The sequence below is a fragment of the Moschus berezovskii genome, chromosome 10 (genome assembly GCF_049115385.1).
Source record: "Moschus berezovskii isolate FMDL1 chromosome 10, NW_MosBer_1.0, whole genome shotgun sequence".
NCBI classification, from domain to species: Eukaryota; Metazoa; Chordata; class Mammalia; order Artiodactyla; family Moschidae; genus Moschus; species Moschus berezovskii.
In genome coordinates, this window is record NC_142469.1 from 67,677,649 (window position 1) to 67,703,368 (window position 25,720).

The 25,720-nt window shown below is 39.2% G+C and overlaps 1 protein-coding gene across 3 annotated transcripts in view; it reads left to right on the forward strand.

The window, feature by feature from the left end:
• The window catches only part of RNGTT (RNA guanylyltransferase and 5'-phosphatase), a 246,444-nt gene that overhangs the window by 176,650 nt on the left and 44,074 nt on the right, over positions 1-25,720 (forward strand). The gene's annotated exons all lie outside the window — the stretch shown is intronic.

Genomic DNA, 25,720 nt, shown 5'->3' on the forward strand with positions numbered 1-25,720 from the left:
GAAAACAAAGTATTCTGGATAATTTTAGTTATGGCAGTAGCATCTAAAAAGGATCTAGTTGCCATTTCTCTTCAATGTGTCTTCACTTTAGACTGCCATACATAATCTTTTGAGTACCTCTCTAATGAATGACAAAATGTTGAAACTTAACCTGTTAGTAAGTACTTGTGAAACAGTTAATTTCCTGCAGTAACTGTGTACCTTTAGATTTTACTTCTGTTTGTGTCATGCGCACATATGGAGTTGTTTTGCTTTAAGCTACCTTGATATTACCTTACTAAATTTATTTTACCTTATGAAATAGTTGAAATGTGCTTGCTATTTTCAGGTATTGTAGTAGAATTCTATTTTAAAACAGTACTAGTTGAAAGTTTTTTTAGTTTTCAGTTTGCTGCTTGTAACCATTTAAATTACAGAATCATATTAATAGGCCCTTCTTATCTGCCATCTGGCAGGAAATCTTATCAGTGCTATTGTTCATATATAGTAATAAATGTTGGCACTTAGTATAATAGCCATATTCTATGCAGCAATTTCTAGATTCCTTATGTATAATAGATATATTCACAGTGCCTTTTCCTTCTCATTAGCTCTGTGTTTTTTCTGATGGTAGAGATTATTATTCTTATAAGCACTGTACCTTGTAATATAAAATGTAAAGACAACTTCACTTTCTTGTAAAATTAATCTGATTTCAGAGAGGCAACCCATTGCTTTACCTTATTGAATCACCCAAAGCATACTACTGTTCCTCTCCCTCCCTGTTAAAAGGGCATCTCACTGCATTTATGACATACTCGATGTTCATATTGATTCTAAGACTTGCCTCATGCTACTTGCCTGCCACTGCCGCCTTGTTCTTTTTAATTAAGGGAAAAAGTCACAAGAACAACTTTTATGCTTTTGGAGACAAGCAACGTTAGCGGATTAAATCCCTCTTGGCCATTTAACTGCAGTCCTTCTGTTGTTGGTATCTCTTATGTTGTTCTCCCGACTCCTCCTTCCTCCTCTACTCTCCCATTTTTCCCATTCTTATCCCAGTAATTCAGTATCAAATCACCCTCCTGATGCAGAAATTCTAGTCTCAGAAAGAGGCTATTTTAAAATTAAAATTGTTAGGAGTAACACTTGATGGAAAGTGAAGAGGAGGCTGAACTTGTGAGTTCTATACTATTAATATAACAGAACTTCAGGAAGTAAAGGAAGGAAATATTTGTTTGATCTCAGAAATAAATTACCGTGGGCCCTACCACTCATCATCAGAGCGTTTATAAAACAATGTTTGTTGACAGTTATGCCACAGGTGCTTTCAGATGTTTTAGGTTCTAGTGGCTTGAAGCTCAACATTCAGAAAACGAAGTTCATGGCATCTGGTCCTATCACTTCATGGGAAATAGATGGGGAAACAGTGGAAACAGTGTCAGACTTTATTTTTTTGGGCTCCAAAATCACTGCAGATGCTGATTGCAGCCATGAAATTAAAAGACGCTTACCTCTTGGAAGGAAAGTTATGACCAACCTAGATAGTATTTTAAAAAGCAGAGACATTACTTTGCCAACAAAGGTCCGTCTAGTTAGCACAAGAGAAGACTCTACACATGGATATCACCAGATGGTCAACACCGAAATCAGATTGATTATATTCTTTGCAACCAAAGATGGAGAAGCTGTATACAGTTAGCGAAAACAAGACCAGGAGCTGACTGTGGCTCAGATCATGAACTCCTTATTGCGAAGTTCAGACTTAAATTGAAGAAAGTAGGGAAAACCACTAGACCATTCAGATATGACCTCAATCAAATCCCTTATGATTATACAGTGGAAGTGAGAAATAGATTTAAGGGACTAGATCTGATTGATAGAGTGCCTGATGAACTCTGGACGGAGGTTCGTGACATTGTACAGGAGACAGGGACCAAGACCATCCCCATGGAAAAGAAATGCAAAAGAGCGAAATGGCTGTCTGAGGAGGCCTTACAAATAGCTGTGAAAAGAAGAGAGGCGAAAAGCAAAGGAGAAAAGGAAAGATATAAGCACCTGAATGCAGAGTTCCAAAGAATAGCAAGGAGAGATAAGAAAGACTTCCTCAGTGATCAATGCAAAGAAATAGAGGAAAACAACAGAATAGGAAAAACAAGAGAGCTCTTCAAGAAAACCAGAGATTCCAAGGGAACATTTCATGCAAAGATGGGCTCGATAAAGGACAGAAATGGTATGGACCTAACAGAAGCAGAAGATATTAAGAAGAGGTGGCAGGAATACACAGAAGAACTGTACAAAAAAGTTCTTCACGACCAAGATAGTCACGATAATGTGATCACTGACCTAGAGCCAGACATCTTGGAATGTGAAGTCAAGTGGGCCTTAGAAAGCATCACTACGAACAAAGCTAGTGGAGGTGATGGAATTCCAGTTGAGCTATTTCAAGTCTTGAAAGATGATGCTGTGAAAGTGCTGCACTCAATATGCCAGCAGATTTGGAAAACTCAGCAGTGGCCACAGGACTGGAAGAGGTCAGTCTTCATTCCAATCCCAAAGAAAGGCAATGCCAAAGAATGCTCAAACTACCGCACAATTGCACTCATCTCACACGCTAGTAAAGTCATGCTCAAAATTCTCCAAGCCAGGCTTCAGCAGTATGTAAACCGTGAACTCCCAGATGTTCAAGCAGGTTTTAGAAAAGGCAGAGGCACCAGAGATCAAATTGCCAACATCCGCTGGATCATGGAGAAAGCAAGAGAGTTTCAGAAAAACATCTATTTCTGCTTTATTGACTATGCCAAAGCCTTTGACTGTGTCGATCACAATAAACTGTGGAACATTCTGAAAGAGATGGGAATCCCAGACCACCTGACCTGCCTCTTGAGAAACCTGTATGCAGGTCAGGAAGCAACAGTTAGAACTGGACATGGAACAACAGACTGGTTCCAAATAGGAAAAGGTGTACGTCAAGGTTGTATATTGTCACCTTGCTTATTTAACTTCTATGCAGAGTACATCATGAGGAACGCTGGGCTGGAAGAAGCACAAGCTGGAATCAAGATTGCCGGGAGAAATATCAATAACCTCAGATATGCAGATGACACTACCCTTATGGCAGAAAGTGAAGAGGAACTCAAAAGCCTCTTGATGAAAGTGAAAGAGGAGAGTGAAAAGGTTGGCTTGAAGTTCAACATTCAGAAAACAAAGATCATGGCATCTGGTCCCATCACTTCATGGGAAATAGATGGAAAAACAGTGGAAACAGTGTCAGACTTTGTTTTTTTGGGCTCCAAAATCACTGCAGATGCTGATTGCAGCCATGAAATTAAAAGACGCTTGCTCCTTGGAAGGAAAGTTATGACCAACCTTGATAGTATATTAAAAAGCAGAGACATTACTTTGCCAACCAAGGTCCGTCTAGTCAAGGCAATGGTTTTTCCCGTGGTCATGTATGGATGTGAGAGTTGGACTGTGAAGAAGGCTGACCGCCGAAGAATCGATGCTTTTGAACTGTGGTGTTGGAGAAGACTCTTGAGAGTCCCTTATACTGCAAGGAGATCCAACCAGTCCATTCTGGAGGAGATCAATCCTGGATGTTCATTGGAGGGACTGATGCTAAAGCTGAAACTGCAATACTTTGGCCACCTCATGCGACGAGTTGACTCACTGGAAAAGACTCTGATGCTGGGAAAGGTTGGGGGCGGGAGGAGAAGGGGACGACGGAGAATGAGATGGCTGGATGGCATCACCGACTCTGTGGACATGAGTTTGAGTGAACTCCGGGAGTTGGTGATGAACAGGGAGGCCTGGCGTGCTGTGATTCATGGGGTCGCGGAGAGTCGGACACGACTGAGCGACTGAACTGAACTGAGTTAAGGCTATGGTTTTTCCAGTGGTCATGTATGGGTGTGAGAGTTGGACTGTGAAGAAAGCTGATCGCCGAAGAATTGATGCTTTTGAACTGTGGACTACCAGGAGATCCAACCAGTCCATTCTAAGGGAGATCAATTCTGGGTGTTCATTGGAAGAACTGATGCTAAAGCTGAAACTCCAATACTTTGGCCATCTCATGCGATGAGTTGACTCACTGGAAAAGACTCTGATGCTGGGAGGGATTGGGGGCGGGAGGAGAAGGGGATGACAGAGAATGAGATGGCTGGATGGCATCACCGACTCGATGGACATTGAGTTTGAGTGAACTCCGGGAGTTGGTGATGGACAAGGAGGCCTGGCGTGCTGTGATTCATGGGGTTGCAAAGAGTCAGACACGACTGAGCGACTGAACTGAACTGAAGGATGTAATACAGCAACATTTTAAAATTTTGCATAAATATCTCAGGTTTATTTTTCTAAAACTAGTCTGAAGAAGAATTTTCAGAACCTGTTAAGCTTCTTCCTTATCTGTTATGCCTCATCTGTCATCTCAGTTGTGGACATCCTATTCCAAATTCCCCCAAACCATGTAATCTTATCTTATTTAGATCATACTAGAACTTCAGCTGTCAGTTTTGGTTCTGCATACAAAATATTTTATGGCAAAGTCATCTACATATAAATTTGTTTCATATTTATATAAAAATCTGCATTATATTTCTCAGTATTTTTTTAAATAATTAATTTCAGTGGTTAGTTCTTCCCTAAGGACATATGGGTTGTTCTTTGTTTTGGTTTTTTTCTTCTGTTCAATTTCTTTTTTTCCACTTACCAAGCAACCATTGATCATGCACCTTGTGTCAGGGCACTGTACTGGCAGTCTGGGATTATAATATAAAATGTTATATGATGATGCTTCATGGCATTTGATAACAGTCTTAAAATATGAAAACTCTTATCAGTGGTTCCAGTGTTGGGTTTTACGTTGAGGGCATGCACCTAAAGGAAGTCCTTGAAAACCAGTGTGTGAGTTTACACTTAATCTGCAAGCCTCTACTTTCAGGGTTTAAAAGTCTTAAGTAGTCAGAAGATTACTGCACTGCATAGTTTCCATGGGCCTGTTAGAGAATTTGCCAGTTTATCTCAGTTTATTATAGTTCAAATATTTCAAACCTGCTACCTCTTTTGAAGAGTAAGAGGTCCCAAGGCAGGGATCATCTTTATGTCTCTGATACCTGGCCTAGAGTCTGAAATACACCATAAGTAAATGATACTTAATGGTTCAACTTCATTAAGAGAAGGAAGATGGGGAAGAGCCAAGATTAAATAGAGGATTGACCTGATTTTCCTCCCTTGTTGACTTTTCTTTTTTACCCTTTGTTTCTCCTCTTAAAGAAGTAAACCACATTGACTGAGGAGGAGGTACTCCACACAGTTTAAAAGGTTGGCTAGTGCTTTGCAAACCCCAAACTGATTTTATCCCTCAGCATTGTTCGTGTTGTGGGGAATTAATTATCCTTAACCAAACTTCTTAATTATTAAAGAACAGTGCCCGTACAGTGTGAGAATTAAGAACAAAGAGCCAGAGGAAAAGCAGTTTGATTCCCAGTTTGACCTCTTACAAGTTGTGTGCTCTTAGGCAAATTAATAATTTCTATTAGCTTTTGCATCTATTAAATGGGGATAATAATGGTACGTAACTCATGGGATTCTTTGACAAGATTAAATGACAAATCTAAATTCCTAACACCAAAAGAGTATTCAAATTGAAATTCATACCAGAGAGAAGACCATGTAATGTAAAATTAAGCTTAGCATAGGGCCTTGTACAATGAGGTTCTCAGTAAGTAACACCTATAATTATTATAGTTTTTGTGACTTTGTAACTATCAGTACTAATTTATAGTAATACACTTGACCCTTGAACAAGACAGGTTTGAACTGCTTAGATCCACTTACATGTGGTTTTTCTTTTTTTAAGAGAAAATACTACAATCTAATAGGATCCATGATAGTCTGTGGATGAGGAACTCTGTGTAGGGAGGGTAGACTGTGAGTTATATTCAGCTTTTTTACCTTGCTGATGGTCGGTGCCCGAATGTGTGTTGTTCAAGGGTCAACTGTATATCATTACATGTAGATGTGTATGTACACACATGCATTATAAATACATATACATACGTGTGTGTGAGCTCAGTTGTGTCCAATTCTTTGTGACCCCATGGGTTATAGCCCACCAGGCTCGTCTGTCCATGGGATTCTCCAGGCAGGAATACTGGAATGTCCATGGGATTTTCCAGGCAGGAATACTGGAGTGGGTTGCCATTTCCTCCTCCAGCGGATCTTTCAAACACAAAGATCAAACCCATTTCTCCTGCATTGCAGGCAGATTCTTTACCACTGAGCCACCAAGGAAGCCCATATACATATATACTGAGGTATCTGTTTACAGCAGCATTTCTATCTACTCAGATACTTATTCAGTCCTCAGAAGAGATTCTTTTGTGACTGTGTGATCAGAGAAAAAGCGGTAATCTTGAAGGATATTTCATCCAGAGCTTAGAAAATTAGGTCTCTTCCACATTAGTATATGCATTTCTAGCATCCAGATTGTTCATCTCTGCTAATTGTGTCAGCCAGTCTCTATCCTCCTTTCTGACTGACTATCTGCCTCTTTCTTTTTCTCCCTCTTTGCTTACATGTAGACATGTGTGGATCATACACATTCTGACAGATTACTTCATACAAGTCAATTCATTTTTTCTTCTTTTTAAAACATCATGTCTTTTGAAAATGTACTTTGGGTCATTTAATGTATTCCACTGATTAGGTTAGATTGTATGAATATTAAATACATACATTATTTCATTTAACCCTCAAAACATTTCTGTGAAGTTAAGTCATAACCATTTGCCCAAGAAAATACTGAGCCTACAAAGGAGCTAAATGAGTTGCCTGAAGTTGTATGGGTAATAAGCACCAAAGTTGGGAATCAGACATACAGTGTAATTTTTCAGCCACCCTTTCCACAGCATTATAACACTCTGAACAAAAAGGACCTAGAAATCTTCATCTATGAGTCATCTGTCTCAGGATAGATTACTTCCACAAATGTTATCCATTGTATAGTGATTTTTAGTTGACTCAACTTCAGAATGGCCATTCCTGCCCTTGTAACCCTCCTTGTTAATTGGCAGAGTGGGAAAAAAATAGAAGAGTCCAGATCTTTGAGGAGAAAATATTAAGTGTTGAAGTTGGGAAGGTATTAAGTCAATGGAGGGCTGGACAGCTTAAGCAAGGGGATGAAAAGGAAGGCTAAGAATGTATGTATAGAAATACAGATGAATTGGAAAATAGATAAACTGGTAGCTCAAGACTGAGGCTTCTCCACTCAATGAAAAATGAAAGTGTTTTTGGAGTGAGAGGAGAAAGGGATGATTTAAGGAGATTTAGAGATGGGAGGAGGTCTGGAACAATCTCTTTGGGAATCACTAAGAGAAAAATGTTTGAAGTTGTTTGATAGACTTCTATTTTAGGAATGGTATTTTGGGACTTCCTAAAATTGTTATAAAATATACATAACATGAAACATACCTCTGTAACCGTTTTTTAAGTCTACAAATCAGTGATCTTAAGTACCCAGTGCTGTACCACCATCACCATTGTCAGTTTCCAGAATTTTTTGATCATTTTAAACAGAAACTCTGTACCCATTAAACAGTAACTGTCTGTTCCTTTCTCACCTTGGTCTTGGTAACTGCTATTCTCCTTTCTGTCTTTATGAATTTGACTGTGCTGTGCACCTCATATAAGGGGAATATACAATATTTGTCCTTTTGTGACTGGCTTCTTTCACTTAGCGTAATGTTTTCAGACTTCTGTCTTGTTTTTGGGGAATAATCAAATTGATTTCACTGTAAAGGCATGAGGGTCTTTCAGTCATTTATAAAATATGGTCCTAGGCAGCTGAGTAACATTTAGTATCATGCTTTATAGATGTTCAAGCAGGTTTTAGAAAAGGCAGAGGCACCAGAGATCAAATTGCCAACATCCGCTGGATCATGGAGAAAGCAAGAGAGTTTCAGAAAAACATCTATTTCTGCTTCATTGACTATGCCAAAGCCTTTGACTGTGTGGATCACAATAAACTGTGGAACATTCTGAAAGAGATGGGAATCCCAGACCACCTGACCTGCCTCTTGAGAAACCTGTATGCAGGTCAGGAAGCAACAGTTAGAACTGGACATGGAACAACAGACTGGTTCCAAATAGGAAAAGGTGTACGTCAAGGTTGTATATTGTCACCTTGCTTATTTAACTTCTATGCAGAGTACATCATGAGGAACGCTGGGCTGGAAGAAGCACAAGCTGGAATCAAGATTGCCGGGAGAAATATCAATAACCTCAGATATGCAGATGACACTACCCTTATGGCAGAAAGTGAAGAGGAACTCAAAAGCCTCTTGATGAAAGTGAAAGAGGAGAGTGAAAAGGTTGGCTTGAAGCTCAACATTCAGAAAACAAAGATCATGGCATCTGGTCCCACCACTCCATGGGAAATAGATGGAAAAACAGTGGAAACAGTGTCAGACTTTGTTTTTTTGGGCTCCAAAATCACTGCAGATGCTGATTGCAGCCATGAAATTAAAAGACGCTTGCTCCTTGGAAGGAAAGTTATGACCAACCTTGATAGTATATTAAAAAGCAGAGACATTACTTTGCCAACCAAGGTCCATCTAGTCAAGGCAATGGTTTTTCCCGTGGTCATGTATGGATGTGAGAGTTGGACTGTGAAGAAGGCTGACCGCCGAAGAATCGATGCTTTTGAACTGTGGTGTTGGAGAAGACTCTTGAGAGTCCCTTATACTGCAAGGAGATCCAACCAGTCCATTCTAGAGGAGATCAATCCTGGATGTTCATTGGAGGGACTGATGCTAAAGCTGAAACTGCAATACTTTGGCCACCTCATGCGACGAGTTGACTCACTGGAAAAGACTCTGATGCTGGGAAAGGTTGGGGGCGGGAGGAGAAGGGGACGACGGAGAATGAGATGGCTGGATGGCATCACCGACTCTGTGGACATGAGTTTGAGTGAACTCCGGGAGTTGGTGATGGACAGGGAGGCCTGGCGTGCTGTGATTCATGGGGTCGCGGAGAGTCGGACACGACTGAGCGACTGAACTGAACTGAACTTATAGCATCACCAACACTATCCAGTGATGTCTTACTTATGAATATCTCATAATTTCCTGTTGTCAACCCAGCATATGATATTCTGGAACTTCATCTTAAATATACTTAAACTAGATTATGTTTGTTACATTACTGAAGTTAAACTATCTCACACATTATGTTGACCTTTGTTAGTTGATCAAGGTGTATAGCAAGGATAAATATTGATTTATAAGCAAATAATTGATGTGCAGCATAGTATTCTGGTCACTTTTAAATTTGAAGTAATTAAACATAGTTTATTAGTTATCAGTATGTTTTGAACAGATATCAAAATAAAGGTTAAAGTGAATTGTTATAGTTTAAATTCTTTTACATGAGCTATTCTACTAGGTAAAAAGTTCCTTCAAGGACTTTATAAACTAAGCCAGTCAGAAGTTACTCTGTTTGAACAAAAGAATATAGTGAATTAGTTAGAAACTGTCTGTTAACTCAAAATAGGCACTTTCATAAGTGAAGTCTTGAAAATGATAAAGAATTAATTACTTAATAAAGATAGCTAATACATGCGTTAGGAATGAAAAAATACCAATTCAATATCTACCATAATTTATATTTTAAGAAAAGGGATGCATATGTAATATTTAGAAGAGTATTCAAATTAGAATTAATAGTAAAGAGAAAATCAATATAATGTATATTCTATCAATAGAGACATATAGGCAGTTTGTGGTAGTTTTTACAGTTCATGTGTCAGCATTTTGTGGAGAGTTCTATGAAGCTGAAATTCAGATTTGCAGTAATTCTTTTCAGTGTAGAATATAACAGTCTCAGTCATTCTGGGGTCTGTGATTTTAAAAAACAACATTTCTCTCGTTGATTGATCATAGCTATTATTGAAATAGCTGGTAATATGCGACATGGTGCTATAATTTAGACAGAAAAAAAATGGAATTGTGAATTATATCCACTCAGCTTAAATTTCTCTGTTTCTTGTCTCCACAGCATCTTTTATACTTTTCTGCAAAAATAGCCCCTTAGCATAATGTTCCTACTTTTTCCCAGGGAAAAAGGAAGGCGGACGGTCAAAGTCATATGCAGAATATTCAAGGGAAACTTGTACAACAAAAATGGAGAAAATAAAATAAGATTCAGAATTTCCCAATACAGGAAATGAAAGTTTTAATCACTTTTTTTTTTACAAATGTGTTTTACATATACATCTTGGAGTCAGTTTTCAAAATGGTGAAAATTAATGGATATGGTGATGTTCACATAATTTCAGATGTTTAGATTTGAGGCTAATCCCTATATAAAGTCACTCTCCTCTCCTTTTGTAGGTAGAAGTAAACTATAGCATAATTCTTATGATCAGTAGATAATAAAGCATGTGGGGAACTATATGTGTTAAATGATTTCCCTGTTAAAATCCACTTTTCAGACTATTCTGCTTCCTGTTTGCACAGGCAGTTCTTCAAAAAAACCACCTTGCCATTTAGAATGATCAGGGTGGATTGATTAAGAATTATTGGTAGACTCAGTTTGCTATGTGACCTGTGAACATTTATAGAGTTTCTTTTAAAATATGTTTAGTAAAATTTGGAAGGTGAAGTTTGTATATTACTTTTTACAACTTTATGAGGAGTAATTGATATATGATGAACTGTACATAGTTTAAGTGTGCAATTAGATTTTTGAGTGTGAAATGACCACTCCTGGAATAAGATGATGGACATACCCAGCACCCTGCACAGTTTCCTCCTGCCCTTTGTTAATCCCTCTCTCCCTCTCTCCTCCAACACCCTTCATTCCCTTTTCTGGCAACCATGCTGCTGGTATTCATTTTCTAGAATCTTAAATAAATGGAAACACACAATATGTATGTCCCCTCTCCCCCTGCTTCTTTTAACATTAGATTCATCCATATTGTTACATGTATCAGTAGTCAATTTCTTTTTATTGCTGAGTAGCCTGTTGTTATATAGCTGGGTCACAATTTACTTATCTCTTCACCTGTGTGTGGATGGACCTTTGAGATATTTTCAGTCTTGGCTATTACGCATAAAGCTGCTGTGAGACTTGGGTACAAGTTTTTTCATAGATGTGTGCTTTCATTTGTCTTGAAATGGGGTTGGCAGTTTTTTTCTTTGGAGACTCAGTAAGTGTGTTAGGCTTTATGGTCACTGTGATCTGAAAGCTCCAGGTGGTAAGCTGGGGTAGTGGTAGGACTCACTTATTTGTTTACTTTCTATGGGTACCATTGACCTGTGCTACCTTTCGACCAATTTCTGAAAACCATTGTACAACATTGTGTTTTTAGTTGGTTAGAGGGAGTAGGACCTAATTCAGTTCTTATTACCCTTATCCTTGGCTGGAAGTAGAGATTTTATCTATACATTTTTAATGCACTTGTGTTTCTTTTTTTAAAAATTTTAATGTCATTCCATTTAAAACCATTATACCATCATGCCCAGATATGTGAGTTCTCTGTTTTCATGTTATATTTATTCCGTAGAATTTGTAGCTCCAGTACTAACCATGGGTTGGGAAGATCCCCTGGAAGAGGGCATGGCAATCCACTTCAGTATTCTTGCCTGGAGAATTCCATGGACAGAGGAGCCTGGTGGGCTACATTGCATGTGGTCACAAAGAGCTGGACATGACTGAAGCAACTTAGCACGAATGCATGCCCTAAGAAGTAGATAGAGTGACTTGTGGATTCCCTAGACCCTCATCTCTTAAAACACTCATCTATTTATCCAGGAATATTAAAATATGCTGATATACCAATTAGCACTGTACCTCTCATTTAGGAGTCAGTATTCTCATACTGATTGCTTGTGTTTTTTTTTCTTTGTGCTTTTTATATAAAGACCTTTTATAGTATACATTTAATACTATATGTATACATATATGTAATATATATATACAGAAAAGTACATAAAAAATAAATGTACAGCTTAATGAAGTTTCATGTAACCAACACACATTTAACCATTTCTCAGAACAAGAAGGAAAATGTTGCCAGCACCCTAGATGTCTCCAGTATGCTATTTCTCATTCACAAGCTTCTTTCTCCCACCAAAGATGACCGTTGTCTGTACATCTGTGCTTTCTTGCTCTTTTTTATACTTTTATTACTTAGGTATCCAACTCCAAACACTGGGGTTTGGTTTTACCTGATTTTGAAACTTACATAAATGCAACCCTATATTCTTTTATGTTTGGCTTCATGTCTCCTTAATATAATCTGTGACAGTACCTCACTTGTGCTTTTCATGCTCTTGACACTTTTTGAAGAATATTAGTCAGTTATTATATAGAATTCCCCTTAGGTTGATCTTTTTGGGGGGATAATTTTAGGGAAGAACACCATGGAAGCAATAAGCAGGTAAGGTAGTCGTGTTGGTAATTTGGATTATTTGGTTAGTTTTCGGAATTTCTGTACCCTGAAGTCACTGTGTGTGTGTGTGTATTGTAAGTAATAAGTGTTTTCTGGGGAAGAACTTTGAGACAGGGAAGTGTCATGTTTCTCATCCTACCTTCGTCTTCTAGTTTTAGTATCTTTCACTGGTTTTTGCCTGCAGCACCAGTTATCATGACGTTTTTTCAATTTCATTTTGGCGAATATTTCAAATATGGTGAATTTCAGTTTCCTTCATTCTTTCTCAGTGCATTAATAGGGATTAATAGTGCATTAATAGGGATTGAAATGTAAAGAACCACTGTCCCTTCTTCCTGATATACTTATTCATATTACGGAAGACTTAGGAATAATTCACTCCATTTGTTGTAAGCTAGCACTCTGATTTGATTTTGCTGTTTTGGCTTTGGCCATTGGGAACACCTTCAATTTGGCTTCTCTGAGTTTTTGATGCACTGTCATCACTTTTCCATACCTCCTGACTTCCCAGTACCACAAGATGTTCTAGGCTCTTCTTATAATTTTCCTTCCTCAGTCCAGAAATCAACCTTTTCTCTAAAGAGCCAAATGTTTTTGTTTTAATTGGTGAAGATTGATGGTTGGAAACACAGATCGAGGTCCTCAGCAGGGTTGTTGCTGCTGGGTGTCATTATAGACCCTGTCAGTTGTCAGAGTTAGGAATTGTATTGTATACTGACATGCACCTACACACACACTTATATTTATATCTTTATCTATCTGTGAATTTATTAAAAGCCAAGAGTTCCAGTTGATACCTCTTGATTCTAATCCAGTATCTTTATGTTCACTCTAGCCTCTCCCCTTTTCTAATTTATAACTGCACAGTGAGCAATCTGTCCATGGAATATTTGTTTCTTAAATTCTTATATACATATGATGTATTTTCATAATTACTAACCCATACCCCTGTGCAAAACAAGTTTATGAACTCAAGGACTTATATTTATATACAGTTCTTTTTATTTGTAGACTTACAGAGTATGCCAAAATTCTCTTTTCTGAAATTGCTCTCTTTATATGGTATATTATTCATCTGTATATGCTTATACATTATGTTAGTATTTATTTTCTGAATATTGGTAGCTCAACAGCATTTCTTCATATATACCTTTGCAAAATGATTCAGCTTTCTTTTGTTTACTTCAGCATCTTATTTATCCTTCCCCAGTCTTATTTATTAACCCACTCCAGTGTTCTTTCCTGGAGAATCCCAGGGATGGGGGAGCCTGGTGGGCTTCCGTCTATGGGGTCACACAGAGTCGGACACGACTGAAGTGACTTAGCAGCAGCAGTCTTATTTATTATTTCTGTTATTTGTGTCAGTGCATATTTCACAAAGATCATGTTCAGGTAATTTATTTCTAACAGCACACAGATTCTTCATTTAAACGTGGTGGTGGTGGTTTTTTGTTTTTTCATGAAGCACTAGAGCATTTTGTTACTCTTATACAAGGATTTAGAAAGCAAACCAGAAGAGAAAAGTGTAGGCTACAGAAAAGTCTGTAAGGATAATAATGAACTCATTCATTTGCTCATTCATGTTTTATCTGTGCCTAATGGCATATGCTGCTTTTACTTACATTCTGTTACAAGTCTCAAAGAATAACGTAGGCCTTCTCAATAATGTACATTTTCTCAAACTCAGAAGGGCCCTATTGATCCTATTCTAAGTGCATTGACTTTCTCTTTTTTCCTAGTGCTAAATGTACTGGATATAGTCTGCTCTTTGGGGAACTTGCTCTTTGGCTTAGAAGTGGGATTTTATTTAAGTCAGTCAGTATTCAAGGTACTGTAAGTTTTTTCAAAGTGTTTTATTGCAGCTGAAAAGTGTATCAGTTAGTGGGTAATGTAATTAGGGCTTGCAGACAGAACAGTTAATTTTGAGTTATTTAGCTTATTTTTAGAAAGATCCCCTTTGCCTTTTTTTAAACTTTTAATTTGAAGTAATTATAGACTCAATTTCCTTTCAAAGCAGTTTTTTCTAAGCCTGATATATCATCACTGAATGATGATGAATGAGGTTCTTTTAAATGATGTTCTTTCTATTACCTGCCAAGTTTTATTTTTCCTTTATGTGAGAAAATTTTCTGGAAATAATTTTGCAGCTTTCTTTCCAGAATAGATATTTGTTAATATTTGTATTTGGGAAATTGAAGCAAAATGAACATCAGTCTTGCCTATCTTTACTTTTTTCAAAAGCTCTAATAGATTTTCTTTCTTTTTCCCAATAATGCCTTCTATTCCAAAAATTTCTTTGGTAGCCACGTTGTGGAAGCATTTGGTTATAAGCAAATATTTTGGGAGTTATTAGCATTTGTATAAAGATTATGTTAATATTCACCTAACAGAAGTTGCAAAACAATTACCTGGTACTAAATGAGTCAGGGTTTTTACTTTAACACATAGTTTTTAACATATACAGTTAAGTGCATCTATCAATGGTGAATTAATGCCTTTACTCTGGGATTTAAAATGTGATTGCTATATAATATATGAGTACCCTGTCATAATGAAATGGTGCCTATTATTTGACAGTAATTATGCATACAATCTGGCAAAATAATTTTTTGAAAGGTAAAAGCATTTTAAGAAATATTCCATCTTATAAGTTGGAATTTTTATTCTCAGAGTATTAATTATTTTACACATAGCAAACCTTTAAATTATGGTACATATTAAAACCCACTCAAACGAAGGTGGTAGTATAATTTATGGTAAGGAATATATGTACATGAATGAGAAAGAACAAGATTTAAAAAGCAAAATATATATATGCTTTGTAACTAACATATTTAAGATATTTCTTGTTTAGAAGGTAGTTATTAGATAGGCAAGTTGGAGCAAGAGGGGGGCACTAAATTATATATTGGCACGCTTCCTGAAATGCATGTGCATAGTAATTAGAGACATTGATTTTTAAATGTCAGCCAGCGTTTATTCTCTTCCTTTTCTAGCATCTATTTGTATGAAGTGACTATTCTTATTTCTAAAAGGAGTTTGTCAAGCTTTTTGTGAACATTTGTTATATAGAAAATAAATTACCACTGCTATATATAACTAACATTAATTTTGTGATACTAGCAATTTGTGAGTGATTTAAAGTGTTGTTGATTTGATTAATTTCTTATTTGTCAAATGATGATGAAGAAATTCTCCATTTCCCAGTTGAGACATTTGGGGACATTTCTCATGCTTTCTGTTTGCATCCAGTAAACAAATATGCCTTTAGTCATTTATAACCTTCAACAACATGTTAAAATGTATTACTTTAAGATTCACATTCCAAACTTAAGTAGCTTTTTGCTAAACTGGTTTAATTTATTATTGTTTTTATCTGCTATTGAAATGAAAGTCGCTCAGTCATGTCCGACTCTTTACGACCCCACGGACTCCAGGCCAGAATACTGGAGTGGGTAGCTTTTCCCTTCTCCAGGGGATCTTCCCAACCCAGGGATTGAACCCAGGTCTCCCGCATTGCAGGCAGATTCTTTACCAGCTGAGCCACAAGGGAAGCCCTTATCTGCTATTAGCATTCTTAAATGGCAGCCCACTCCAGAATTCTTGCCTGGAGAATCCCATGGACAGAAGAGCCTGGAGAGCCCTAGTCCATGAAGTCGCAAAAAGTTGGACACAACTAAGCGGCTAACATTTAGTGGCCTTTAATACTTTATAGGCTTTTAAAGAATGTAGGGAACAGAGGATATTCCTGAGACATGGATATCTGTTTACCTAATTCATAAAATCGAAGATGCTTAAAAAGTGTGCTCTGTTAGTCTTACTAGGCCAAGTCAATGGAAAGTTAATGTAGGGGTGGAAAATTTTTCCCTTCTCTTCTAGGTTCTTTGAACCCAGATCCTGGGTTGGTAAGATCCCCTGGAGGAGAGCATGGCAACCCACTCCATTATTCTTGCCTGGAGAATCCCCATGGACAGAGGAGCCTGACAGGCTACAGTCCATGGGGGTCTCAAAGAGACTGTGTCCCATGGGGGACACAACTGAGTGACTCAGCACAGCACTAGGTTCTTTGATCTAATAATTAAGTTGACATAAGACAAATTGGAGAAGGCAATGGCACCCCACTCCAGTACTCTTGCCTGGAGAATCCCAGGTACGGGGGACCCTGGTGGGCTGCCGTCTATGGGGTTGCACAGAGTCTGATACTACTGAAGCGACTTAGCAGCAGCAAGACAAATTAGCAGGAGAAAACATATTTAAGTTGGTATGTACAGGATCCCCTGTGATAAGAGACTCAAGAGCAAGTTGGACAGTTGAGGCTTATGTGCCATCCTATGCTAAGGAGTGGGAGTAGGGCCTGGATCTTCAAAGGAGAGGAGAGTGACTCATAGGATAAGACCTAATGTGTGATATTTTAGAACTTTGCTCTGCCATGCAGGTAGGACTTGCAGATAACATTATGGTAATAGCTGTTTTTCTGGGCCAGGCCCCCTATCTAAATTCTTTTAGGTAGTTAAGGGAGAGGTAAAAGTTTTTGCTGAGTCTTCTGGATCTTGATTGCCGTCAGCTGAAAATAATCCACGTGTCAAGTGGCATGTTTTAGGCCGGCGTGTTCTCCCCTTCAGTAATAACACAACTACTCACACTCTCACCTGGTGACAATGATTATAAGACACCATGGAGTAGTTGCTTTAATTATGTGCTTCTCATTCCCTGCATGATTCCATGCTCCACAAGTATAGTTCTTTTTTTTTTTTTGGCTCTTCTGGGTCTTCGTTGCTGCACAGGGATTTTTCTCTAGTTGCAGTGAACAGGGGCTGCTCTCTAGTTGCAGTACATGGCCTTCTCATTGCGGTGGCTTCTCTTGTTCAGAACACAGGCTCCAGGGCACATGGGTTTCAGCAGTTGCAGCTCACAGGCTCTAGAGCGTAGGCTCAATAGTTGTGGTACACGGGCTTAGTTGCTTTACAGCATGTGGGGTCTTCCTGGATCAGGGATCAAACTTACATGTCCTGCATTGACAGGTGGATTCTTAACCACTGAACCACTGGTGAAGCCCTGATATAGCATGGTTCTAATGATGGTATTTCCTTATTCATAATGTTTCATGTAGTCAAGAATGATGTGTGCATGCACAGTTGCTACAGTCGTGTCTGACTCTTTGCGACCCCAGGGACTGTAGCCTGTCAGGCTTCTCTGTCCATGGGAATCTCCAGGCAAGAATACTGGAGTGGGTTGCCATGCCCTCTTCAGGGGATCTTTCCCACTCAGGGGTCGAACCCGCATCTCCTACATTGCAGGCAGATTCTTTTCTGCTGAGCCACCAGGGAAGCCCCTACAAGTCAAGACTGGTTCAGTTCAGTTCAGTTCAGTTGCTCAGTCGTGTCTGACTCTCTGCGACCCCCTGAATCACAGCACGCCAGGCCTCCCTGTCCATCACCAACTCCCAGAGTTCACTCAAACTCATGTCCACAGAGTCAGTGATGCCATCCAGCCATCCCATTCTCTGTCGTTCCCTTTTCCTCTCGCCCCCAACCTTTCCCAGCTTCAGAGTCTTTTCCAGTGAGTCAACTCGTCGCATGAGGTGGCCAAAGTATCGCAGTTTCAGCTTTAGCATCAGTCCTTCCAATGAACACCCAGGATTGATCTCGTTTAGAATGGACTGGTTGGATCTCCTTGAGGTACAAGGGACTCTCAAGAGTCTTCTCCAACACCACAGTTCAAAAGCATCAATTCTTCAGCAATCAGCTTTCTTCACAGTCTAACTCTCATAGACCTCTTTAAATAGGAAGGAAGGATGCGGGAAAGGTGGTCAGTTTATCCCCACCCTCTAGATGGTTTTTCACTTTTATGTGCACTTATTGTTTGTGCAAAAAAATAAATATTGCTTATGAAATAAAGATATGAAGTCTGACATTCTTCATGGCCCATTTTAAGCTTTCTTTAGGTTTTCATCTCCAGCTAACTTATCCCTTACTTGAGCCATACTTGTTTCCTTTTTGTCTCAAATCTTCTGCATTCTCAGGATTTAGTTTATAAAATTTTCCCTTTGCTTTACCCACCCGTCAGAGTTAAGTCTTAATTCCACCTATTCAGGCTTCTCCAGCTCCCTGCATTGCAAGTACCTCTCACTCCACTACTTTGCAATGATAAATACCTCTTCAATCGCATTTATCAGAGACTACCTTTTGTTGTAGTTAATTTTTGTGTGTCTGGTATTCCTGTTAGATTTTGGGAGTCAATTATTTAGGTTTGTATTAATATTGTCTCCATAGTGAATGGTATGGAAACACAAAGAGTGTTTCTTGAACTAAACTCATAGGTTTTTTTTTTTTGTAATTAATTTATTTTTTATTGGAGGCAAATTATTTTACAATATTATATTGGTTGGTTTTGCCATACATTGACATGAATTCGCCCCGGGTTTACATAAGTTCCCCCTCCTGAACCCCCCTCCCACCTCCCTCCTCCCTTTATCCTCCCTCTGGGTCATCCCCGCATGCCAGCCCCTAGCATCCTGTAACATGCATTGACCCTGAACTAGTGATTCATTTCACATATGACAACATACGTGTTTCAATGACATTCTCCCAAATCATCCCACCCTCACCCTCTCCCACAGAGTCCCAAAGACTGATCTATACATCTGTGTCTCTTTTGCTGTCTCGTATACAGGGTTATCATTTGCATCTTTCTAAATTCCATATATATGCGTTAGTATGCTGTATTGGTGTTTTTCTTTCTGGCTTACTTCATTCTGTATAATAGGCTCCAGTTTCATCCACCTCATTAGAACTGATTCAAATGTATTCTTTTTAATGGCTGAATAATACTCCATTGTGTATATGTACCAAAGCTTTCTTATCCATTCGTCTGCAGATGGACATCTAGGTTGCTTCCATGTTCTGGCTATTATAAACAGTGCTGCAATGAACATTGGAGTACATGTGTCTCTTTCAATTCTGGTTTCCTCGGTGTGTATGCCCAGGAGTGCGATTGCTGGATCATATGGCAGTTCTATTTCCAGTTTTTTGAGGAATCTCCACACTGTTCTCCATAGTGGCTGTACTAGTTTGCATTCCCACCAACAGTGTAAGAGGGTTCCTTTCTCTCCACATCCTCTCCAGCATTTATTGCATGTAGACTTTTGGATAGCAGCCATTCTGACTGGTGTGAAATGGTATCTCATTGTGGTTTTGATTTGCATCTCTCTGATTATGAGCGATGTTGAGCATTTTTTCATGTGTTTGTTAGCCATCTGTATGTCTTCTTTGGAGAAATGTCTGTTTAGTTCTTTGGCCCATTTTTTGATTGGGTCATTTATTTTTCTGGAATTGAGCTGCAGGAGCTGCTTGTGTATTTTGGAGATTAATCCTTTATCAGTTGCTTCATTTGCTATTATTTTCTCCCATTCTGAAGGCTGTCTTTTCACCTTGCTTATAGTTTCCTTTGCTGTGCAGAAGCTTTTGATTTTAATTAGGTCCCATTTGTTTATTTTTGCTTTTATTTCCAATATTCTGGGAGGTGGGTCATGGAGGATCCTGCTGTGATTTATGTCGGAGAGTGTTTTGCCTACGTTCTCCTCTAGGAGTTTTATAGTTTCTGGTCTTACATTTAGCTCTCTAATCCATTTTGAGTTTATTTTTGTGTATGGTATTAGGAAGTGTTCTAGTTTCATTCTTTTACAAGTGGCTGACCAGTTTTCCCAGCACCACTTGTTAAAGAGACTGTCTTTTCTCCATTTTATATTCTTCCCTCCTTTGTCAAAGATGAGGTGTCCATAGGTGCATGGATTTATCTCTGGACTTTCTGTTTTGTTCCATTGATCTATATTTCTGTCTTTATGCCAGTACCATACTGTCTTGATGACTGTGGCTTTGTAGTAGAGCCTGAAGTCCGGCAGGTTAATTCCCCCAGTTCCATTCTTCTTCCTCAAGATTGCTTTGGCTATTCGAGGTTTTTTGTATTTCCATACAAATTGTGAGATTATTTGTTCTAGTTCTGTGAAAAAGATCGTTGGTAGCTTGATAGGGATTGCATTGAATGTATAAATTACTTTGGGTAGTATATTCATTTTTACAATATTTATTCTTCCAATCCATGAGCATGGTATATTTCTCCATCTATTAGTGTCCTCTTTGATTGCTTTCAGTAGTGTTTTATAGTTTTCTATGTACAAGTCTTTTGTTTCCTTAGGTAGATATATTCCTAAGTATTTAATTCTTTTCGTTGCAACAGTGAAAGGAATGGTTTCCTTAATTTCTCTTTCTATTTTCTCATTATTAGTGTATAGGAATGCAAGGGTTTCTGTGTGTTGATTTTATATCCTGCAACGTTACTGTAATCATTGATTAGCTCTAGTAGTTTTCTGGTAGAGTCTCTAGGGTTTTCTGTGTAGAGGATCATGTCATCAGCGAACAGTGAAAGTTTTACTTCTTCTTTTCCAATTCGTATTCCTTTTATGTCTTTTTCTGCTCTGATTGCTGTGGCCAAAACTTCCAGAACTATGTTGAATAGTAGTGGTGAGAGTGGGCACCCTTGTCTTGTTCCTGACTTTAGGGGAAATGCTTTCAGTTTTTCACCATTGAGGATAATGTTTGCTGTGGGTTTGTCATATATAGCTTTTATTATGTTGAGGTATGTCCCTTCTATTCCCACTTTCTGGAGAGTTTTTATCATAAATGGATGTTGTATTTTGTCGAAGGCTTTCTCTGCATCTATTGAGATAATCATATGATTTTTATTTTTCAGTTTGTTAATGTGGTGCATTACGTTGATTGATTGGTGGATATTGAAGAATCCTTGCATTCCTGGGATAAAGCCCACTTGGTCATGATGTATGATCTTCTTAATATGTTGTTGGATTCTGATTGCTAGAATTTTGTTAAGGATTTTTGCATCTATGTTCATCAGTGACATTGGCCTGTAGTTTTCTTTTTTTGTGGGGTCTTTACCAGGTTTTGCGATTAGGGTGATGGTGGCCTCATAGAATGAGTTTGGAAGTTTCCCTTCCTCAGCAATTTTCTGGAAGAGTTTGAGTAGAATAGGTGTTAGCTCTTCTCTAAATTTTTGGTAGAATTCGGCTGTGAAGCCGTCTGGACCTGGGCTTTTGTTTGCTGGAAGATTCCTGATTACGGCCTCTAGTTCCGTGCTTGTGATGGGTCTGTTCAGATTTTCTATTTCTTCCTGGTTCAGTTTTGGAAAGTTGTACTTTTCTAGGAATTTGTCCATTTCTTCCAGGTTATTCATTTTATTGCCATATAATTGCTGATAGTATTCTCTAATAATCCTTTGTATTTCTGTGTTGTCAGTTGTGATCTCTCCATTTTCATTTCTAATTTTATTGATTTGGTTCTTCTCCCTTTGTTTCTTGATAAGTCTGGCTAGCGGTTTGTCAATTTTATTTACCTTCTCAAAGAACCAGCTTTTGGCTTTGTTGATTTTTGCTATGGTCTCTTTTGTTTCTTTTGCATTTATCTCTGCCCTAATTTTTACAATTTCTTTCCTTCTACTGACCCTGGGGTTCTTCATTTCTTCCTTTTCTAGTTGCTTTAGATGTAGATTTAGGTTATTTAGTTGACTTTTTTCTTGTTTCTTGATGTGTGCCTGTATTGCTATGAACTTCCCCCTTAGCACTGCTTTTACAGTGTCCCAGAGGTTTTGGGTTGTTGTGTTTTCATTTTCATTCATTTCTATGCATATTTTGATTTCTCTTTTGATTTCTTCTATGATTTGTTCATTATTCAGCAGCGTGTTGTTCAGCCTCCATATGTTGGCATTTTTAATAGTTTTTCTCTTGTAATTGAGATCTAATCTTACTGCATTGTGGTCAGAAAAGATGCTTGGAATGATTTCAACTTTTTTGAATTTTCCAAGACTAGATTTATGGCCAGGATGTGATCTCTCCTGGAAAAGGTTCCGTGTGCGCTTGAGAAAAAGGTGAAATTCATTGTTTTGGGGTGAAATGTCCTGTAGATATCTATTAGGTCTAACTGGTCTATTGTATCATTTCAAGTTTGTGTTTCCTTGTTAATTTTCTGTTTAGTTGATCTATCCATAGATGTAAGTGGGGTATTAAAATCTCCCACTATTATTGCATTATTGTTAATTTCCCCTTTCATACTTGTTAGTAATTGTCTTACATATTGCGGTGCTCCTATGTTGGGTGCATAAATATTTATAATTGTTATATCTTCATCTTGGATTGATCCTTTGATCATTATGTAGTTTCCTTCTTTGTCTCTTTTCACAGCCTTTGTTTTAAAGTCTATTTTATCTGATATGAGTATTGCTACTCCTGCTTTCTTTTGGTCTCTATTTGCATGGAATATCTTTTTCCAGCCCTTCACTTTCAGTCTGTGTGTGTCCCTCGTTTTGAGGTGGGTCTCTTGCAGACAACATATATGGGGGTCTTGTTTTTGTATCCATTCAGCCATTCTTTGTCTTTTGGTTGGGGCATTCAACCCATTTACGTTTAAGGTAATTATTGATAAGTACGATCCCATAGCCATTTTCTTTATTGCTTTGGGTTCGAGTTTATACACCCTTTCTGTGTTTCCTGTCTAGAAAAGATCCTTTAGCATTTGTTGGAGAGCTGGTTTGGTAATGCTGAATTCTCTCAGCTTTTGCTTGTCTGTAAAGCTTTTGATTTCTTCTTCATATTTGAATGAGATCCTTGCTGGGTACAGTAGTCTGGGCTGTAGGTTATTTTCTTTCATCACTTTAAGTATGTCTTGCCATTCCCTCCTGGCCTGCAGAGTTTCTGTTGAAAGATCGGCTGTTATCCTTATGGGAATCCCCTTGTGTGTTATTTGCTGTTTTTCCCTTGCTGCTTTTAATATTTGTTCTTTGTGTTTGATCTTTGTTAATTTGATTAATATGTGTCTTGGAGTATTTCATGTATGGATGTGAGAGTTGGACTGTGAAGAAAGCTGATCGCCAAAGAATCGATGCTTTTGAACTGTGGTGTTGGAGAAGACTCTTGAGAGTCCCTTATACTGCAAGGAGATCCAACCAGTCCATTCTAAAGGAGATCAATCCTGGATGTTCATTGGAGGGACTGATGCTAAAGCTGAAACTCCAATACTTTGACCACCTCATGAGACGAGTTGACTCACTGGAAAAGACTCTGATGCTGGGAAAGGTTGGGGGCGGGAGGAGAAGGGGACGACGGAGAATGAGATGGCTGGATGGCATCACTGACTCTGTGGACATGAGTTTGAGTGTACTCCGGGAGTTGGTGATGGACAGGGAGGCCTGGCGTGCTGTGATTCATGGGGTCGTGGAGAGTCGGACACGACTGAGCGACTGAACTGAACTGGAGTATTTCACCTTGGGTTTATCCTGTTGGGGACTCTCTGGGTTTCTTGGACTTGGGTGATTATTTCTTTCCCTATTTTAGGGAAGTTTTCAACTATTATCTCCTCAAGTATTCTTTCATGGTCTTTCTTTTTGTCTTCTTCTTCTGGGATTCCTATGATTCGAATGTTGGAGCGTTTAACATTGTCCCAGAGGTCTCTAATATTGTTCTCATTTCTTTTAATTCGTTTTTCTTTTTTCCTCTCTGTTTCATTTATTTCTACAATTCTATCTTCTAACTCGCTTATCCTGTCTTCTGCCTCTGTTATTCTACTGTTTGTTCCTTCCAGAGTGTTTCTGATCTCATCTATTGCATTATTCATTGTATATTGACTCTTTTTTATTTCCTCTAAGTCCTTATTAAACCTTTCTTCCATCTTCTCAATCTTTTTCTCCAGGTTATTTATCTGTAACTCCATTTTGCTTTCAAGATTTTGAATCATTTTCACCATCAAAATTCGAAATTCTTTATCAGGTAGATTCCCTATATCTTCCTCTTTTGTTTGTGTTGATGGGCATTTATCTTGTTCCTTTACTTGCTGGGTATTTCTCTGCCTCTTCATCTTGCTTATAATGCTTTGCTTGGGGTGGCCTTTCCCTCTTCTGGCAGTTTGTGGAGTTCTCTTTATTATGTAGTTTCCTCGTTGTGTGTGGGGTTGGACAGGTGACTTGTCAAGGTTCCCTGGTTAGGGAAGCTTGTTTCGGTGTTCTGGTGGGTGCAGCTGGATTTGCACCACTCTCTCTGGAGTGCAATGAAGTGTCCAGTAATGAGTTATGAGATGTCAGTGGGTTTGGAGTGACTTTGGGCAGCCTGTATATTGAAGTTCAGGGCTAGTTTCCTGTGTTACTGGAGAATTTGCGTGGTATGTCTTGCTCTGGAACTTGTTGACCCTTGGGTGGTGCTTGGTTTTAGTGTAGGTATGGAGACGTATGATGAGCTCCTATCAATTAATGTTCCCTGGAGTCAGGAGTTCTCTGGTGTTCTCAGGATTCGGGCTTAAGCCTCTTGCCTCTGGTTTTTGGTCTTATTCTTGGAGTAGCCTCTAGACGTCTCAATCTGTCATTTCCAAGGTGGTTCCCTCTCTTTTAGCTTCTGTTTGCTGGTCTCTTCAGTGTCTAATTTCCTCCCTGATACTAGGGGGTGTGTGGACACTTTTTAAGGCTCAGTTGTTCCGTCCTGTTCTGGGAAGGGAGGAACGCTGCAGACGAATATCTCTGGCATCTGTGGGGAGTGATCGCAGTGTCTCGGCCACACTGGGTTTGCCCCCGCTCACAGCACGTATGCTGTCCCAGTCTACACTGCACAGGCTCTAGGTTGCTCTGCCGGGAACTGTCCGAGGCCGGCGCTGGGTTGTATGCACTTCCCAGGTCTGAGTGGCTCAAGTTCAGGTTCTCAGGTACTCCACAAAGGCACAGACTTGGTTGGGCCTGCGTTTTGTGCTTTCCCTGGTCCGAGCAGTTCAGGGGACCAGGTGTTTGGCGAGCGCTGTCTCTGCGACTTATCACCTCCCCAGTCCCCGCCACTCAGTTTTCTGGGTGTACAACCGGCACACCTTCTCAGGTAGATATCGACCGGCCCGAGCCCAAGAAGTCCTGATTAGCAACAAGCCTGTCTGCAGTTTGTATCAGATGCCTCTTGGGGCTGCGGTTGTCCGCTCCGGCTCTGGCTGCGCTCCCTGCCTGTCTTGGCGGGGGATGGGGGATGGGCCGACCGCAGCCGGCTCGCTCTGCTCAGTCCTTTATTCTGTGAGCGCGGCTGGCCCAGTCTTAGGTTAGAGCTTTCCGCCTTTTCGTGGGGAAGCTATCCCACAGTCTGCTTTGCTCTCCCCAGTTCCCTCAAATTGTTCTCGCGGCATTCAAGCCCAGTCCTCTCTCTAAGCAGTTCAGCCGGCTCCTCCCTGCCCAGCCCCCACTTGCTAATGGCGTATGCAGGCG